Here is a 12,549-nt window from a genome sequence, read left to right as displayed (position 1 = left end):
CTCTAGTCTATCATCATGAAGATATTTACAAGGGGAGTAATAACTCACGTTGCAAATCATCTAAATGTTTTATCCCCATATTATATTTTTATTCTGTGATCAATTTTAAAGAAACGTTATTATTTTATTTTTCAAAATGCCCATTGCTCAATAGACACAGATTCAGTGCATAAAAACCCAAAACCAAACCCATTGCTGTTGAATTGATTCTGACTCATAGTACCCTATAGGACAGGGAAGAACTGCCCCATAGAGTTTCCACAGAGTGCCTGGAGGATTCAAACTGCTGACCTTTTGGTTAGCAGCCATAGCACTTAACTACTACACTACCAGGGTTTCCTATATAAAAACAGGGAGAGACATAGTCACCTAAGCTGATTAAAGGGAATCCTACTGCATTTAATAATCATTTTGTTTTCTCTCAAAGGTCAATCAATGTTGTTAATGGAATTTTCAGATATGGTCTGCTTTGTTTTGATTTAAGCCATGAAGACAGAAAATCAAACTTTTGGAGCAGAGTTTATACTTCTTGGTCTTTTCCAATATGGCCAAATGAACAAGATACTCTTTGTTGCCATTACTGTCATCTTCTCAGTGGCTTTGATGGGAAATATCATACTGATCTACCTCATCCGATTGGACACTCTGCTCCACACTCCCATGTACTTCCTCCTCAGTCAGCTCTCCTTCATTGACATGGTGTACATCTCCGCCACGGTACCCAAGATGGCAGCAAACTTCCTGTCAAATGATAAGACTGTTACTTCTTTAGACTGTAAGATTCAAACCTTTGTGGTTTTGACCCTTGGTGGAACTGAAGCTCTTCGTCTTGGTTTCATGTCTTATGATAGATATGTAGTGATCTGTCACCCTTTACATTATCCTGTGCTCATGAGCAAGACGATCTGTTTGTCCATGGTCACATGTGCATGGGCCAGTAGTTCTATCAATGCTTTAATACATACACTGTATGTATTTCAACGTCCATTCTGTACATCTCGGATCATTAACCACTTTTTCTGTGAAGTTCCATCTCTAATGCCTTTGGTGTGTCAGGACACCTCCCAGTATGAGTATAGTGTCCTCTTTAGTGGCCTTGTCATTCTGTTACTACCATTCATGGCCATTCTGGCTTCCTATGCCTGAGTGCTTATTGTGGTGTACCAGATGAGCTCAGGTAAAGGGCAGACAAAAGCCATCTCCACGTGTTCCTCTCATCTGATTGTGGCAAGCCTATTCTATGGGACTACTCTCTCCACCTATACAAGGCCACATTCCTTGCATTACCCTGAGGAAGATAAAGTGGTGGCGGTGTTTTACAGTATCATTACACCTCTTCTGAACCCATTTATCTACAGTCTGAGGAATAAGGAGGTCATGGGGGCCATGAGAAGAGTGCTGGGAAAATAGACATTTGTACAGAAAATATGACTTTAGGAACCCTTTATAGTTTGAGACTGAACAACATGATTTGATTAGCCTACTGTCTAGAGAGAAGTAAGCTCAAAGAAATGTTTACAAAATAAATAAATGTAACAATGCCTTGGTTTCTACACTTCTCAGAAATAACTAAAGCTTTGTTATTGGAACTGGGTGGATTTGCCGTGTAAAAGCAAGAGAATGGTTGCCATTTTCAACTTTATCTTCTAAAGCAATAGATTTAATCCCTGTCAACACAATGCTCCCATGTCATAACAAATTTTTAGTACCTTTTTAATATTCTGAAATAAAATGCACATGAAATATAATTTACCATATAATACATAATATCAGGAAAATACATATGAGGACCAAACTATAATATAGAGCAAAATGCATACATCCACTTATTTATTTATTTATTCATTCATTGAACAAGGGCTTTAATGCTTTAACTCTGTGTGTGACACTGTTATAGGCACTGGTGAAATGGGATTAAACAAGAAAAAACTGACATAAGTCTCTGCTCTCATGAAGTTTACATTTTATCGTGGGGAGAAAGACAGTATATAAAATTAACTGGTAAAGCGACCTTATATGAGTCGGAATCAACTCGACAGCACTGGGTTTGGGTAAATTTCACAGTGTACCAAAAAGTATTAATCACCATGAAGAAGAACTAAGTGGAAAATTGGAATCAGGAAAACAGAGGATATTTGCAATATTAAGTCAAATAGTCAGAGAAGGGAGAATCAAGAATATGACTTTTGTCAAAAACTAAAAGGAGTCGAGGAAGAGAGACAAGTGGATATTTGTGGATAAATGTTCTGGGAAGAGCAAAGAACAAGTGAGAACTCCCTGAGGTGGGGACATGCCCAGCGTAGTCACAAAAGATCAAGGAGTAAATTGGTGAGACACAGGAAATAGGTATATGTTTTGGGGCCGGGTCTTACAGTGTAAATTAGATCAACGTGAGGATTGTGGCTTTGAACCTAAAACACTGGGCTACCATTGCAGAGTTGTGGTAGAGAACTGATGTGGGCAGGAGAAAGCCATTGCAGTAGTCCAGCTGTGACAAGATATTACCTTGGACCAAGGTGATATTAGTGGAGAGGCAAAGACTGGGCAGATTCAGGAGACTGGGAGAAAGCAGACATTTGAGTTTTGTGGACACATGGAATGTGAAATTCTATGAAATAAGAAGCTTTCAGAATTGGGCTAAAACTTGAAATAAACAACTGGAAGTGTGGAACTGTCATCATTACAGCTTGAGGGAAACCACAGGTGGAGCATTTCATCATTCGTCATCTCTTATGCTCCTTTCATGTTAATGCCTTGGGCCCACAATTACAATCATTATTCTGGCTTCTATCACCGTTAAATAGAAGCTCTTACTTCTCATCACCATTGAGTAGAAACTTTTAAATCAGAAAATAAGTTCTCTTTGATGTCTGGTTTCTTTTCCTAAACATATTTAAAAGGTTTAACCATATTTTTGAGTGTTTCCATCATTTTTATTACAAAGCTGAATTCCATCATATGGCTTAGAATTATTTCCATTCTGATGTCAGAAATGTTTGGCTATAATGAATAAAACTACCATAAAGCTTCCTGTACAAGTGTTTTTTGAGAACACGTGAACTCAATTCTCTTGTATATATACCTAAATTGAAATTGCTTGGTCATAAATTAGGCACATGTTTAGCTCTAATAGCGTTATCCGAATTGGATTTAATCATTTATTTTCCAATCAGTAATATATGGAAACTTCTTAGAGTCTGAGTGTTGATAATAAATAATGCAGGGGGTTGCTAAACTACTTGGTGCTAAATATAAAGTGGGATATAAACCATGAGAGCAAAATACAACCAGTGTGCCATCAGTGCATGAACAATGGTATTGGAAGAAAGCGTTTATTTCTGTGAAGTATTTTAGAGATTCACTGACAAGTTTTTTTGGATCCATTGTCAATAATTTTAATAATAATTATATGTAATGGCCTTTAGGAACACTCATTTTTGGTTCAAGACAAAATGTGTTTATTGGTCTATGAATGCCTTACTTCGGTCAGTTTGTTTATAATGTATACCTGTAAGTTCACCACCCAACCCAACAACTAAAATAGTAAATTTGTTTATCTTTAGTGCTCCTCCAACTCATGGCGACCCCATGTGTGTCAGAGTAGAACTGTTCTTGGTAGAGTTTTCAACGGCTTATTTTTCTAATGTAGATCACCAATCCATTCTTCTGAGGTGCCTCTGGGTAGACTCGAACCACCAAGCTTTCAGTTAGCAGTGACTATGTTAACTGTTCGCACCATGCAGGGACTCCTCATATCCTCCTATACCTCCAGCATCATTCTGAATTTTTAGTTTTTTAATTCTCTTGCTATAATTATAATATAGAATTCGTAGGGTATTAGAAAATATTTTTAGATGCTGTAGAACTTAATAAAGGGGTCTTAAGTTGTAGATAATCTTTTTGAAAATTGATTGTTTTTTCAGTTGACATTACTAACTCTCCAGGTTGAATGAAATGACGGCCCATTCTATTTTATTATTGAATGGCATTCTATTTTAAGACTATACTACACATTTATCCATTTTTTGTTGTTGGTGTTTTTGCTGACAGATGCTTGTTTTATTTCTAGTTGTCTACTATTATGTACAATGCACTTATAAACATTGTTGCATTTGTCTCCTGTTTCCCATAAACAAGAGTTTGTATTTTGTATATATCTATGAATGGAATTGGTGGTGAAATTACTTAAGTGTGTAAACCGTTTGTGTTTTACATAAAGTTTGAAATTCTAATTTACACTTACTATCAAACATGAAAATAACAAATCCATATTTTAATAAATGTACATTCAAATTAAATGAATTTTAACATATTGAAATATTTTTCACACAGACTGCATGCAAGTTCACATCTGTAGACCACATCAGTCGCTGAAGTATATGGTTGCATGTCCAGTTGCTAGCTTCAAGTTTCAGGTAATCTCCACCCCCAGCTTCTTGATCTTGGCCTTAGAGTTTTATACATCCTTGATCTTTTATTATTGTAATTAATTTTTGTAGTATTTTTGACCATTTCCATTCTTTTGAGTTCCAATAGAGCCTAAACCTGACTAAACACGATGCCTAAACTTCAATAGCTATAGCTAACAAACTTTTTTAAGTAAATAGCAATTTGAAGGATGATTTGTGTAAGTTATATAGAATAAAGAAATCCATATACAGTACATTCACAACTAATCAGCTGGATTATCACAAATTGAACAAACCTATATGAAAGTAGTAACATATCATTAGCACTTGAGAAGATTCCTCATGCCTCCCCCTAGCTGCTGCCCATACTTACTTGTAATGAAACCATTATATTTAAGTGCATTATCCATGAATTATACTGAACAATGAAAAAATAAATCATTTCAATTATTACATAAATTCAATATAATCCCCATTAGAATTCCATCAGTGTGTGCATGTGTGTGTGTTTAATTTACAAGTTGGCTATAGAATTTATACAAAATGATGCAAAAAACAGTAATACCTCAAAAGGAGTTTTAAAAATAATTAAATGAGATGCATCACTCTATGTGATATCAAAAATTTATATTGATATAGTTATAGACCAATGGAAGAGAATACATAATTCAGATGCACACAAACGTGTACAATGATGAGTCACGTATGTCAGGTGCTTGTATGGGGAGTGATAAAAGGATACACATTTCAGTGAAAATTGTTGGATCAATTGTATATCCGTGTATATTTTTAAAAAATAAGATGTGGATAATGTCAGTGAAAATGACCAAGTTGATAGCCTCAGATAGCTTCTGTGGAGGGCCTGTTCCTGCACAGAAACAACAACAAACAAAAAGTGTTAGAATCAACTTTTTTAGAAATTTAGAAAGTTTTAAAATATTTACAGCAACCAAGCAAATACTGAAATAAGAGAAAACCAGAAAACCAAACCCACTCCCATCAAGTCGATTCCGACTCATAGCGACCCTATAGGACAGAGTAGAACTGCACCATAGTTTCCAAGGAGCGTCTGGTGGATTCGAACTGCTGACCTCTTGGTTAGCAGCTATAGCACTTAACCACTACGCCACCAGTGTTTCTGAAATAAGAGAAGGGTCACTTAAAAACATCAGGAGAGGGAATGTTACAGAAAACAGTGTGTTAAGAAGGTATAGGATTCATTCCCTCCACTGAAGCAATGAAAAAAAACAAAAACCAAACCCAATGCCGTCGAGTCGACTCCCACTCATAGCGACCCTATAGAACAGAGTAGAACTGCCCCATAGAGTTTCCAAGGAGCGCCTGGAGGCTTCGAAATGCCGACCCTTTGGTTAGCAGCTGTAGCACTTAACCACTAGGCCACCAGGGTTTCCCTGAAGCAATGAATAAGTGGAGAAAAAAAAACTGACAGAATAAACGTTAAGTGCTTCATGAGAAAAGATGCTGTTGAATTTTGATGAAAAATTGTGGCATTTTTGTTTATTCACCTACTATCCCCCATTCTCCACTTGGCAGCTGCCATGAAGACAGCAGCTCACATTCCTGGTGTGGCTTGCTGGTGCCAGGGTGTGGACAAGACAGATCTTTTTTCTAAAAATGTTGTTGTTGTTTATTACCAATCTGGTAGTTCCCAGAGATACCCGCTCTGAGATAGGCCTTGGCTTTACTCCTCTCAGATATGAGTGGCTACCAGGTGGTATCTGTCTGTCAAAAGCCTTAAAGACATATAATGCCATAACCAGCTGAGGTAAGGAATGGAGAACAGGGAAAGAAGCAGACAAACCTGATAGCCTGGAAAAGAAGAGGCTGACGAGGTAGATGCATGGAAGAATAAACTGTTTATAGAGATACTGAATGTACTGAAGGATCAGAGATCCAAGGCACATTCCCAGGTTGAATGCATGCTCAGACAAGATCTGAGAGGACCCTAGGTTTGGGCCTCTGGCAGATCTTTGGGCTCTGCACAAACGGAGGTATAGACTAAGGCCCAATTGTAGGTGGCCTGGCTAAGCATTGAAAGAGTATCTAATTCAGAGTTAATCTTCAATGACCAGGAAAGTGTTTTTAGTTTTCTTTTTCTTATCTTTTTGACTCCAGAAAAGGTCTCTATCAGGTCACTGGTTGACCACTAAAATAACTGAAGATAGACTTCAGTGACCACACATGGCAAAGAATACAGTCTGAGAAAAATAATAAATACATACAAACAAAAAAACAAATAAATAGTTTGGAAATGTCACTAAACAGATGACCGCAGCCCTCAACAATAACAGCAAGCACTAGGTAGGCTGGAGAATCTGTTTATCAGAGTTAACACATTATAAAATTCACAAAGCCCAGTGTTTGGTAAAAATGCTAGGCATGCCAAGAAACAGGAAGTACAACCAATTCACAGGAAAAAAAAAATCGGTAAAAGCAGTCCCTGAAGAACCAATGACATAGAATTGCTCGGCAAATCGTTTAAATCTACTGCTTTAAACATGGTCAAAGACCTAAAGGAAATCAGGAGAATAATGTCTCAACAAATAGAGAATATCAATAATGACAAAGAAATTATAAAGAAGGCATCAAATAGAAATTAACATCAATCTTTCTCAAACTTTTCCAAAAACTAAAAGGAAGGAATAATTTGTAACTCAATCCATGATGCTATCAACATCCTAATATTTAGCCAGACGAAGCCATCAGAAAAAAATATTGCATAGAAATATCTATGGAAATCCTCAACAAAATAGTAAAACTCCAATCCAGCAGCATATTAAAAGAACCATATGCCATAACCCCTTGTGCTTTACCCCACAAGTGCAGGAGTAGTAGCTCAACATATAAAAGTCAATCAATGTAATGCAACACATTAATAGAATGTAGGGAGAGGGGGATGATCTATCAACTGATGCAGAAAAAAGCGTTTAACAAAAAGCACTCAAAAATTAGGAATAAAAGGGAACTTCCTATTGTGTGAGAGTCAAAAATGGCCTCTGTGTATTAGCCCCAAGTTGTTTACTTCTTCAAGTAAGCTGAGGCGTATTATACGAAAAAAAAAAAAAAAAACTGGCATGAAACTCAAACTTGTACATGTCCAACTGATTTAAAAATAGCCCAAATAAGCAGATTTTTAGCCACTTGGAACCTGCCTGTTTTACATACGCTGCAAAACTGGACTTAACTTCTGCTAGTCCTAAAAAAAAAAAAAGATAAATTCCTGTAGTTATAAAGACCTTAAGATGCTGCTGCTTTTAGAGCTCTCTGACCCAGAGACTTATCACCTGGCTGCAGGAGGATATTGCTTCTCACCCCTGGGAGCTTTCTTGCTCTCTTTTCCTTCTGATGCTACCTATGACTCTAGTCTCTGGAAGACCTTCTGCTACAGGGACCACCCCCTTGCATGTGACTTTCAATGTGTTGGCCCCATTAACAAAAGAACAAAAAAATCAGTCTTACAATAAAACAATGAAATGTTCCTTAGGAATGAGGATGGCAAGACTTCATCTTACTTACTTTGGACACATTATCTGGAAAGACTGATCACTAGGAAAAGAAGTCCTGTTAGGTGAAGTAGAAGATCACAAAAATAAAGGAAACCCTCAAAAAGATGGATTGACGCAATAACCACAGCAATGGACTCAAACATACCAACAATCATCAGGATGGCATGGGACCAGGGAAAATTTCTTTGTCTTATATATTAGGTTACTTTGAGTGAAGCCAACTAAATAGCAACTGCTCTCAACAACAACACTCAGCGCAAGACATCAACAACAACATAGCTACAGCTTATCTTCATATAAAACAAAAACCACCACCAGTTGTAGTAGAATCAAACGCAACTCACAGTGACCCGCTGGGTGTCGGAGTAGAACCGGGCTCCGTCAGTAGGCCGCACTGTGTGTCTGCACCGTAATTTGTTTCCCATTCGTCTGTTGGTGAGCATTTAGGTTGTTTACATCTTTGTGCTGTTGTGAATGTTGCTCCCATGAACATGGTATGCATGTGTCTATTCCTGCGACTGCTCTTACTTCTCTTGGGTATATTCCTATGAGTGGGATTGCTGGATCTTATGGTATTTCTACTTCTAGCTTTTTAAGGAAGCACCAGATTGTTTTCCAAAGTGATTGTATCATTTTACATTCTCACCAGCAGTGCATGAGAGTCCAATCTCTCCACAACCTCTCCAACATTTTTATTTTGTGTTTTATGGATTAACCAAACCCATCACCATCGAGTCATTTCTGACTCATAGAGACCCTATAGGACAGAGTAGAACTGCCTTGTGGAGTTTCCAAGGAGCGCCTGGTGGATTCCAACTGCCGACCTTTTGGTTAACAGCATTTAACCACTACACCACCAGGGTTTCCTTTTTTTGGATTAGTGCCAGTGTTATTGGGGTGATAAGGCATCTCTTTGTTGTTTTAATTTGCATTTCTCTGGTGGCTAATGATCATGAGCATTTCCTCATGTGTACATTAGCCACCTGAATATCTTTTTTGGTGCAGTGTCTGTTCATATACTTTGCCCATTTTTAATTTTTTTTATTTGCCTTTTTGTAGTTGAGGTGTTGTTGTATTTTGTAGATTTTAATGATTAGACCCTTCCCAGATATGTCATAGCTAAAAATTTCTTCCCAATCCGTAGGTTCTGTTTTTACTCTTTTGATGAGCATAACTGATTTTTAGCAGACCCCAGTTATCTAGTTTCTCTTCTGATGTTTCTGCATTGTTGGTTATGGTTTGTATTCTGTTTATGTCGTGTATCAGGCCTCCTAGCATTGTCCCTATTTTTTCTTCCGTGATCTTTATCATTTTAGGTTTTATATTTAGGTCTTTGATCATTTTGAGTTAGTTTCTGTGCATGATGTGAGGTATGGGTCCTGTTTCATTTTTTTGCAGATATCCAGTTACGCCAGCACCACTTGTTAAAAAGACTGTCTTTTCCCCCATTAAATGGACTTTGGGCCTTTGTCAACTATCAGCTGCTCATAGGTGGATGGATTTACATCTGGGTTCTCAATTTTGTTATATTGGTCTATGTGTCTGATGTACCAGTACCAGGCCTTTTTGACTATCATGGTGGTATAACAGGTTCTAACATCAGGTAGCGTGAGGCCTCCCACTTTGTTCTTCTTCAGTAATTCTTTACTTATTTGGGGCTTCTTCCTTTTCCATGTGAAGTTTGTGATTTGTTTCTCCAACATGCTAAAAGTTGTCATTGGAATTTGGATTGAGATTGCATTGTATCTGTAGATCACTTTGGGAAGAATTGACATTTTCATAATGTTGAGTCTTCCTGTCTATCAGCATGGTATGTTTTTCCACTTATTTAGGTCTCTTTTGATTTCTTGTAATAGTGTCTTGTAGTTTTCTTTGTGTAGGTTTTTTACATCTCTGTTTAAATTTATTCCTAAATACTTTATCTTCTTGGGGGCTATTATAATGGTATTGATTTGGTGATTTCCTCTTGGAATTTTTCTCTTTTGGTGCAGAGGAATCTGACTGACTTCTGTATGTTTATCTTATATCCTGATATTTTGCAAAATCTTCTATTAGTTGTAGTAGTTTTCTTGTGGATTTTTGGGGGTTTTCCATGTACAAAACCATATCATCTGCAAATAGGGATACTTTTACTTCTTCCTTACCAATTTGGATGCACTTTATTTCTTTTTCTTGCCTTATTGATCTGGCTAGGGCCTCCAATACAATGTTGAATACGAGTGGTGACAAAGGGCATCCATGTCTGGTTCCCCTTCTCAAGGGGAAAGCTTTAAGACTCTCCGTTTAGGATGATATTGGTTGTTGGCTTTGTATAAATGGCCTTTATTATGTCCAGGAATTTTCCTTCTATTCCTATTTCGCTGAGAGTTTTTATCAAGAATGGGTTTTGGACTTTTTAAAATACCTTTTCTGCATCAGTTGATAAGATCATGTGGTTCTTGTCTTTTGTTTTATTTATGTGATGGATTACATTGATTGTTTTTCTAATGTTGAACCATCCCTGCATACCTGGTATGAATCCCACGTGGTCATGGTGAATTATTTTTTGATATGTTGTTGAATTCTATTGGCTAGAATTTTGTTGAGGATTTTTGGGTCTATATTCATGAGGGATATTGGTCTGTAATTTTCTTTTTTTTTGTGGATCTTTACCTGACTTTTCTATCATGGTTATGCTGGCTTCATAGAATGAGTTTGCGAGTATTCCATCCTTTTCTATGCCTGAAATGCCTTTGGTAGTAATGGTGTTAACTCTTCCCTGAAAGTTTGGTAGAATTCTCCAGTGAAGCCATCTGGGCCAGGGCTTTTTTGTTGGTGGTGGTTTTTATTTTTTTAATTATCTCTTCAATCTCTTCTTTTGTTGTGGGTTTATTTAATTTTTCTACCTCAATTTGTGTTAGTTTAGGTAAGTAGTGTGTTCCTAGAAATTTGTCCATTTCTTCTAGATTTTCAAATTTGTTAGAGTACAATTTTTCATAGTATTCTGTTATGATCCTTTTTATTTCCATTGGGTCTGTTGTGATATCACCCATTCCATTTCTTATTTAGGTTATTTGCTTCCTCTCCTGTTTTTTTTTTTTTGTTGTTGTTGTCAATTTGACCAATGGTTTATTGATTCTGTTGATCTTTTCAAAAAACCATCTTTTAGTATTGTCTACTCTTTCAATTTTTTCCTATTCTCTATCTCATTTCATTACTGCTCTAACCTTTATTATTTCCTTTCTTCTGGTGCCTGAGGGCTACTTTTGTTTCTCTCTATTTGTTCAAGTTGTAGGGTTAATGTTTTGATTTTGGCACTTTCTTCTTTTTGAATGTGTGCATTTATTGTTATAAATTGACCTCTAAGCATTGCTTTTGCTGTTTTCCAAAGGTTCTGGTAAGACATGTTTTCATTCTCATTTAATTCTATGAATTTATTTTTTCCATCCTTGATTTCTTCTATAATCCAGTAGTTTTTAAGCAAGGTGTTGTTCAGTTTCCATGTATTTGATTTTTTTTCCTTGCTGTTTCTGTTATTGATTTCTAATTTTATGTCATTATAATCAGAGGATACTCTTTCTTAAGGTCAGCTGATTAACAATTTTAATTCCATGTACAATCTTAATTCTCCTTTGCCATGTAACTTAACATATTCACAGATTCCAGGGATTGAGACAAGGACACCTTTGGAGAATCTTCTTCCTATCTTCCATATTGATATTTTGTAAAACCATGTCTGTTCAACAGGCAGACATCAAGGCCAGCTCCTGGCAATACAAAAACCTAATTGATAGTGCCAGGTCAGCTCCCAGATGTCAAAAAATATTCTACTTCTTCTTCTAGGATATTTGTACTCAGTTCTCTTCCCTTTGAGTTAATTCATCTCACTGTACTATGACTTTTTGTTTAACTGTATCTGTTTACAAACTTCAATAAAATTAAAAATATCTCTACTGCAGTAAAAAATGTATTAAAATAATTAATTAAACCAGTACAAATTTGCAATGACTATAGTGGCTATTGTGCCAGTCTGCCTCAACAAAGGTCTCCCTTACCCTCTCTGGCCCGGTATTTCCCCAAGCATGAGGTCCTGCATTAGATTGATCCCTCCTAATGGTTTGTCCAAAGGAAGTGAGTCAGACAGTGTTCTGTTGTGATCCATAAGTTTTACATTGGCTAATTATTGGAAGTAGACCACCAGACCATTTTCCTAGTCTAATCTTTTTAAGGTTTTAACCTTGGGCAGTAACTTAACTTTACTAAGATCCAGTTTCATCAAAAGTCAGTGGGAGCTAAAAATAACATTATCTTCATGAATCTGCTTCGATGAAATCATGCAAATAGACTGTTAGGAACGATATAGCTCACTCAGTAATTTCTCAATAAATATATTTTTTATAATTTTTATTGTGCTTTAAGTGAAAGTTTACAAATCAAATCAGTCTCTCACACAAAAACTTATATACACCTTGCTACATACTCCCAATTGCTATCCCCCTAATGAGACAGCCCGCTCTCTCCCTACACTCTCTCTTTTTGTGTCCATTTCACCAGCTTCTAACCCCCTCCACCCTCTCATTTCCCATCCAGGTAGAAGATGCCAACATAGTCTTAAGTGTCCACCTGATCCAAGA

General features: G+C 36.7%; 1 pseudogene; it reads left to right on the top strand.

The window, feature by feature from the left end:
- The first annotated feature begins 444 nt into the window (after positions 1-444).
- On the top strand, positions 445-1,465 carry LOC126058116 (olfactory receptor 2AK2-like; annotated as a pseudogene).
- Positions 1,466-12,549: the final 11,084 nt, after the last annotated feature.

This window comes from Elephas maximus, chromosome 14 (assembly GCF_024166365.1).
Source record: "Elephas maximus indicus isolate mEleMax1 chromosome 14, mEleMax1 primary haplotype, whole genome shotgun sequence".
Classification (NCBI taxonomy): domain Eukaryota; kingdom Metazoa; phylum Chordata; class Mammalia; order Proboscidea; family Elephantidae; genus Elephas; species Elephas maximus.
This window is presented reverse-complemented; position numbering and strand designations above follow the sequence as displayed.